Source organism: Teleopsis dalmanni, chromosome 1 (assembly GCF_002237135.1).
Source record: "Teleopsis dalmanni isolate 2A chromosome 1, ASM223713v2, whole genome shotgun sequence".
Lineage (NCBI taxonomy): Eukaryota > Metazoa > Arthropoda > Insecta > Diptera > Diopsidae > Teleopsis > Teleopsis dalmanni.
The window spans coordinates 228,959,620-228,968,272 of record NC_051846.1 but is presented as its reverse complement, the minus strand read 5'-3'; positions in this window follow the sequence as shown (position 1 = coordinate 228,968,272).

Genomic DNA, 8,653 nt, shown 5'->3' with positions numbered 1-8,653 from the left:
TAGTGCTGTTCATATTCGAATTTACGAAGTATTCGAAGAAATTCGAATATTCGAATAGTAAACGAAGTCTTCGAAGTTGAAAAAAACTTCGAAGTTTTTGTGAATTTTTGTTCTCGAAGTCTTCGAAGTTTAAATGTAGTGAAAAACTTCGAAGACTTCGAAGACTTCGTAAGCAAAAGGTGAAGTGAGAGCGCACAATGCAAACAAACGTGCATCACACAAATTATTTGAGGGATGAAAGCGTTTGCTTTGTTTGTACGGTTTTATGTTTTTTGTTGTTATCCTATGCAGAAAATTAAAAACATGTTTTTTTGTTTTATTTTATTACATAAAATTTATTTTATTATTAAATATGTATTATAATATATATTATTTTTAAATATGTTATTATTAAATATTTTTTATATTAAATAAAAAATTCACATTTTAAATAACTTATATTTATTATATATATTTAAAAAATTATATTTGAGAAAATTTTTAATATAATATAAAATATATACGTAATAATATGAAAATATTGATATTGATGGATTTTATTAGTAATGGAATTTTATAAAAGTTTTCATTTTCCTTTTCAATAAAATCACAAATTAAAATCTTGAAAATTAGTTATGGAAAAATGAGTTTTGCTTATTAATGCCTAATTATTTGACCTGTATGAGCTGTGATGATCACGCAGGCAAGCGCAAATTTATTTTTGCATTATAAAATTTTGAATGTTTTGTTGTAGTTACAGTTATTTTACTGTTTATGGAAAAATTTTAAATCCCTTATTCTAGGAAAAGAAATACATAATATTATAAGGAAGTATCTAAATAAAATGTAAATTAGTGTATAAGCAAAATTGTATAAAAGAAATTCCATCAAATTTTCATGTATTTTATATTATATTAAAAATTTTCATAAATATAATTTTTTAAATATAAATAATAAATATAAGTTATTTAAAATGTGAATTTTTTATTTAATATAAAAAATATTTAATAATAACATATTTAAAAATAATATATATTATAATACATATTTAATAATAAAATAAATTTTATGTAATAAAATAAAACAAAAAAACATGTTTTTAATTTTCTGCATAGAATAACAACAAAAAACATAAAACCGTACAAACAAAGCAAATGCTTTCATCCCTCAAATAATTTGTGTGATGCACGTTTGTTTGCATTTTGCGCTCTCACTTCACCTTTTGCTTACGAAGTCTTCGAAGTCTTCGAAGTTTTTCACTACATTTAAACTTCGAAGACTTCGAGAACAAAAATTCACAAAAACTTCGAAGTTTTTTCCAACTTCGAAGACTTCGTTGAAATGCGAATATTCGAATATTCGAAGAACTTCGAATTTTTAAAAACTTCGAATAATGTGAACAGCACTAATATAAACTAAATAAACCAAAGTAATATTCACTTAGAACTATTCTTTTCCATTCTTGCGACTTCAACCTTTATTCATTTAGAAATATATTTCTTTATATCTTCTATACATATCTACTAACAAACAAATTTTGTATTTTTAGCAATGTCCAGACGCAACCTATAATGTAAATGTAAGTATTCCTTTATGTAAAAAGTAAAATAAACTAAAATAACTAAATTTTTATTTAAAAACTATTTATTCATCTAAATAGTTCATCTTCATTCATCTAAAAATATTTTCCATAAAATATTTCAAATGCAAATATTTCAGAAACAAAATAACTTTCAATATGCTACATCGTTCTACATAATTATTAACAAAAATATCCTGTATTTTGCAGCAATGCCCAGATGCAACTTATAATGTAAATGTAAGTTATTTTATATAGAAATTGAAATTTAATATATTACAATAACTTAATTCTTTCTGTATTAAAATGTATTTCTACCTATATATCGTCCTATATAATTAATAAAAAACATTTTATATTTTGTAGCAATGTCCAGATGCAACTTATGATGTCAATGTGAGTATCCCTTTATATAGAAACTCAAACGAACTAAACGAACCAAATTAATATTCAATTAGAACTTTGCTATTATATTATGTAGACTTAAACCTTTACTCATCTAGAAGTATTTTATATATTATATTGACTTAAATCTTTTTGTACTCAAATATATTTCCATATTCCTACCTTCCTATACAAATACTTATGAAAACATTTTGTATTTTGTAGCCATGTCCAGATGCAACTTATGATGTCAATGTAGGTTTTCTATATCTTTCTAGATAAATACTAAGAAAAACTTTTTGTGTTTTGTAGCAATGTCCAGATGCAACTTATGATGTAAATGTAAGTAATCCCTTATATAGAAACTGAAACTTTTATACCTATATTATAATGACTTAAATCTTTCTGCATTCAAATATATTTCTATATACCTTCCTATACAAATATTCATGAAAACATTTTGTATTTTGTAGCCATGTCCAGATGCAACTTATGATATTAATGTAGGTTTTCTATATATCTTTCTATATAAATACTAAGAAAAACTTTTTGTATTTTGTAGCCATGTCCAGATGCAACTTATGATGTAAATGTAAGTATTCCTTTATATAGAAACCGAAATTTTATATATTACAATAATTTAATTCTTTCGGTATTAGAATGTATTTCTATATATCTTGCTATATAATAACTAACAAAAACATTTTTTATTTTGTAGCCATATGCAGATGCAACTTATGATGTTAATGTAAGTATTCCTCTATATAGAAACTATGGCAGTCAAATAAATATTCAATTGGAACTTTTCTGGTTTATTCTATAGCGTTAAACATTATTTATTTAGAAATATTCAGTAAATCCTGATATTCCTCACATATGACATGACTATAAAATAAATATTTCTAATATAAAATATCTTTCAATATTCCTTACTATATAATTCTAATAAAAATATCTTTAATTTTGTAGCAACAATAAACTATTCTATTTTATTTTAAAAAACTAAATCTAAACTAAAAATATAACTATAAAATAAATATTCAAAGAAATAAAATATCTCTCTCTATATCTTCCTAAATTATATCATTTTACAACATCATTTTATATTTTGCAGCAATGCCCTGACGCAACTTATGATATAAATGTTAGTAGTCTCTTCTGTAGAAGTATACATTAACTAAATGAACCTAAGTAACTTATGACTTTAATCTTTGTTCATTTAGAAATATTTTACACATCGTTATAAATTAATTCTTTAAGCAATAGAATCTTTCTATATATCTTCCTCTATAATTATGTTACTAACAAAAACATATTGTATTTTGTAGTCATGTCCAGACGCAACCTATGATGTAAATGTAAGTATTCCTTTATGCAAAAACTAAAAGAACCAAATTAATATTCAATGAACCATTCTATTTCATTCTAAATGACTTAAATCTTCATTCTTCTAAAAATATTTTACCTATCGTCATATATAAAAATATGAGGATAAAATAAATATTTCAGAAAGAAAATATCTCTCCATAAATCTTCTTTATATAAGTACTAACTAGTAAATTTTGTATTTTATAGCAATACCACGACGCAACCTATAATGTAGATGTAAGTATACCTACATTATAGAAATTATATATAATATAAAATATGTAATGCATAAAATACATAATATATCTAATTACAGTATATAATAAATAATACATAATATAGAATCTAATATATAACATATAATAAATAATAATTACAAAATTTTATATACACATACATACATACATCATATAATATAAAATATATATAATATGGATAAAATAAAATGTATGATATGTTATATATTTTCCGGATATAAGAGCACCGCTTAAGGTTTATGAGAACAAAGTGGGAATCAGCAAAAGAAGACGGCAACCACGAAAACGATGGAAAGACACAGTGCAGCAGAAATTGGAAAACTGTTGTTAAACAGGCTTATGTCCTACTTGGACTGTATAGTCACGAATGATGATGACGACATTTTATAAAATATTCAATATATAGCACAAAATATATATAGTGTATAATATATATATAATAAATAAAATATTGTATACACATAATATTTAGTTCGCAAAGATGATTCTCTGATAGTTAGAAACAACAATCATAAGTTACTTTACTGTGATTGCGTTTAATAAATACTTTTCAGCCTAATAATATATAATATATTTTCTTGATACAAATTTGTATTTAGTATAAATTCTTTAAATTAATTCTTTAAATTATTAGCAAGTACTGCCGAATAAAAATACTAACAATACATTAATTAATGAAACCAGACATTCCGTAAAGCTTATAAGTCCGCATATTTTCTAACTATACTCTATACTTATGGAATTCGAGGCCTAACTTTTAGATATACTCCTTTTGTATAAGGAGTAATTAAAAATCGAGATATTGGATATGTATCACTATTTAAATCATTTTGTTTTATACATTAATATATTTTATTTGCAATATAATATAATTATAATATGTATAATATATTTGTACTTAAAAATATTTTTGTTTATAATATAGACAAGAAATTTCTTTTAAGAGCATTTCCTATATTTGTTAAAAAATTAAAAATAAAGAAAAATTTTTATTTTTGTTATTTATTTTACGAAAATGTTTTGTATATTCCAGGAAGGTTTTGGTGCACCTTGTGCTTATGATGAATACAAGGTAAGTATTTCCTTATACAATTTTAATTAATTTATGTAGACAAACAATTTTAATTAAAATTTTTTGGATATATCATTAAGAATGTTTTGAACTTTTTTAAGCTTTTTAAACATTCAATCAGTTTATTAAATCTCCTTACGATTCAAAAAAACTTATTCCCAATCAATCAAATAATAAATTCTGTCAGTTTATAATGAACAGTGCAGTGTTAAATTTAACACGTTATCGGTCAGATATGGGGATATTTCATTAAACACTCGCCTCGGTGATAATCCGTTTCGTGTCATCAGTGATAATACGACTTGGTTTCTATCTCTATAATATTTTATTTGCAAATAAGTAATAATCGTTTCAACTGTAAGCCAAGATAATCGTTATCATAACCAAAATTATTATCTGAAGAACTTTAAATTATATTCCCTACAAGTAGGTAGGTAGTCTAAAAGGACTCAAATAGACAATGCATGTTAGGATAAATTAGATGAAGTGGAGCGAGGAGCGAATCCTCCTTAATTAGCTAAGAAAACTGTTTTGATTTCGTAATTTCTCTCAATAATGGGAAGAAAAATGATTGTGTTAGAACAAACCAAAAGCATTTATAATTGCAGGAATCTGATCAATGCTGATACTGGAGGTATTGCTGAGTGTGTTAAAGTAAAAAAATATATTCTCAGAATGGCGAAAATTTCTATCTGAAATATTGAAATAGATCCGGAGAGATGGTAGAATTTACTTATCCCTAGGTCCGTGGAAAAGATTCCGGCTCTAATACTTTTATCTATTTTAGTCCCGTCGGTATAAATCGCTATCTTTCCTAGCGTTGTTAGTAACACTGCCTCCTATTCCCCAAGATGCTAACCTTATTTTTTTGTGGTCTCACAATATAAAATTTAACAAGAAAATTTTAAAAGATTTTTTGTTTTTTGATTGTCATAGTAACTAATATACTTGCAACCGCTGTAAGTCCCTATCTCACATCAAAAACTTAAACTAAATGCTCAAGAAGTTCTTAATTTTATAAAACCTTATAACAAGCAATTTTTATATAATTCATTAGATAATTGATGCTGTAATTAATTGCTTGAATTTTAATTGTAACTTTAATTCCGATAAATTTCACTTAATGAAATCGCAAATATGGAGAATCCTAATTAGAATACTATATTATTTATGTCACTATATAAAATTCTTTTTAAAGGTTTGTCCAAGAATTAAATGTTATGATTCTTGAATATTTTATTTCTAATTTAATAACCCTTCATTTATTATTAAAAAATTACTAATTAAAAGTATTTCAATTTATTATTAATCAAATATTCATTTTTTAATCTTTCTTTTAATTTTCTTTTAAGGAATTCGTTGACGAAATGCACCCGGTATATATTGTATAATAATTAATTTGTGTTAGGGATGTGACATATGTATATGTGACATTATATAACATAATTTATAAAATGTGACAAAGTTTTAAAGAAAAAAATATCATAAATTAATTTCATTAAATTTGTTTATTATTACATCCAACATAATTGAGGCAATACACTGAGAGCATAAGTTCCAAACCATGCAAGTGGTTATGGTGTCATGACAGTGATAAAACTTCAGTCAGCTCGATGACTAGAAGTTTGGACACCAAATAATGAATGTTTCAAATTAAATATATATTGCAATAAAGAAATTGTGTAATGTTTTATATAGACTTCCATCACTACTTGATAGAATGATATTTTGTATAATTTTAAGAATTTAACTTTTGTTTCTTGAATTTAAACGAAATAAGAAAAGATATATCTGATGTTGACAATAATTGTGTTACCATTTCTTAATCAAACATATTAATCTTATGTAGTGTTCTTAATTTATGTATCAAACTATTTGAAATTAATGCGTGAATTAATTTTTTGGAATAATATGAAGGTTATTTATTTAGTTCTATTAAATACTTATTTATACCCGTTCAACCTTCATACGAATAATTTTTAAAAATATAATAATATTTCAACTTTTTTAGGGTTATGATGAGATGCCGCCGGAATCAACGAGAATGGAGGTAATTAAGTAATTAATTAAGTTTTAGTTTATTATATAATATATAATAAATTTTGTTGACTCAAATTAATGAAACCAGACTTTCAGTAAAGCATATAAGTCCGCATATTTTCTAACTATACTCTATACTTATAGAATTCAATGCCTAACTTTTAGATATACTCCTTTTGTATAAGGAGTAATTAAAAATCGAGATATTGGATATGTATCACTATTTAAATCATTTTGTTTTATACATTAATATATTTTATTTGCAATATAATATAATTATAATTTGTATAATATATTTGTACTTAAAAATATTTTTGTTTATAATATAGACAAGAAATTTCTTTTAAGAGCATTTTCTATATTTGTTAAAAAATTAAAAATAAAGAAAAAATTTTATTTTTGTTGTTTATTTTACGAAAATATTTTGTATGTTGCAGGAAAGTTTTGAGGCAGGTTTTGACTGTGATGACTACAAGGTAAATATTTCCTTATACAATCTTAATTAATTTATGTAGACACACAATTTTAATTAAAATTTATTGGATATATCAATAAGAATGTTTTGAACTATAACAGAGACTTTGGGCCTTTATTAAAAGTCAGAAAGCTTTAAGCTTTTTAAACATTCAATCAGTTTATTAAATCTCCTTACGATTCAAAAAAACTTATTCCCAATCAATCAAATAATAAATTCCGTCAGTTTATAATGAACAGTACAGTGTTAAATTTAACACGTTATCGGTCAGATATGGGGATATTTCATTAAACACTCGCCTCGGTGATAATCCGTTTCATGTGCATCAGTTGATAATAAAGGACTTGTTCTAGTCTCTATAATTTATTTTATTATGCATAATATAAGTAATAATGTTTCGAACTGTAAGCCAAGATAATCGTATTATCATAACCAAAATTATTATCTGAAAGAACTCTTAAATTATATTTCCCTACAAGTAGGTTAGATTAAGTCCAAAAGACCTAAATAGAAATCCAGGTTAGGAAAGATTTCGATGAAGTGCAGCGAGGAGGCGCAATTCGCTCTCTTAATTAGTCTAAGACAAACCGTTCTTGTATTTTGCAATCTCTCAAGAAAAAAGGTACAAAGATGATGTGTGTTAGAACCACCGCGGAAAGATTATAAATGCTGGGAGTCTGATCTATGCTGATACTGGAGTATGCTTGAGGTGTGTGGTAAAGTAAAAGAAATATTCCTTTTTTGCAGAAATGGCCGAAAATTTCTTACTGAAATATTTGATAATATAGGATCGGTAGAGGATGGTAGAATTTACTTATTCCCTAGGTTCGTGCGTAGAAATAAGATTCCTCTATATACTAATTTATTTATTTTCGGGTCCCCGTCGGTATTATATAAATATCGCTATCTTCCTAGCGTTGTTAGTAACACTGTCTCCTATTCCCCAAGATGCTAACCTTATTTTTTGTGATCTCACAATATAAAATTTACAACAGAATTTTAAAAGATTTTTTGTTTTTTGATTGTCATAGTAACTAATATACTTGCAACCGCTGTAAGTCCCTATCTCACATCAAAAACTTAAACTAAATGCTCAAGAAGTTCTTAATTTTATAAAACCTTATAACAAGCAATTTTTATATAATTCATTAGATATATTTGATGCTGTAATTAATTGCTTTAATTTTAATTGTAACTTTAATTCCGATAAATTTCACTTAATAAAATCGCAAATATGGAGAATCCTAATTAGAATACTATATTATTTATGTCACTATATAAAATTCTTTTGAAAGGTTTGTCTAAAAATTAAATGTTATGATTCTTGAATATTTTATTTCTAATTTAACCCTTCATTTATTATTAAGAAATTACTAATTAAAAGTATTTCAATTTATTGTTAATCAAATATTCATTTCTTAATCTCTCTTTTAATGTCATTTTATTAATCTTATGTAGTGTTCTTAATTTATGTATCAAACTATTTGAAATTAATGAGT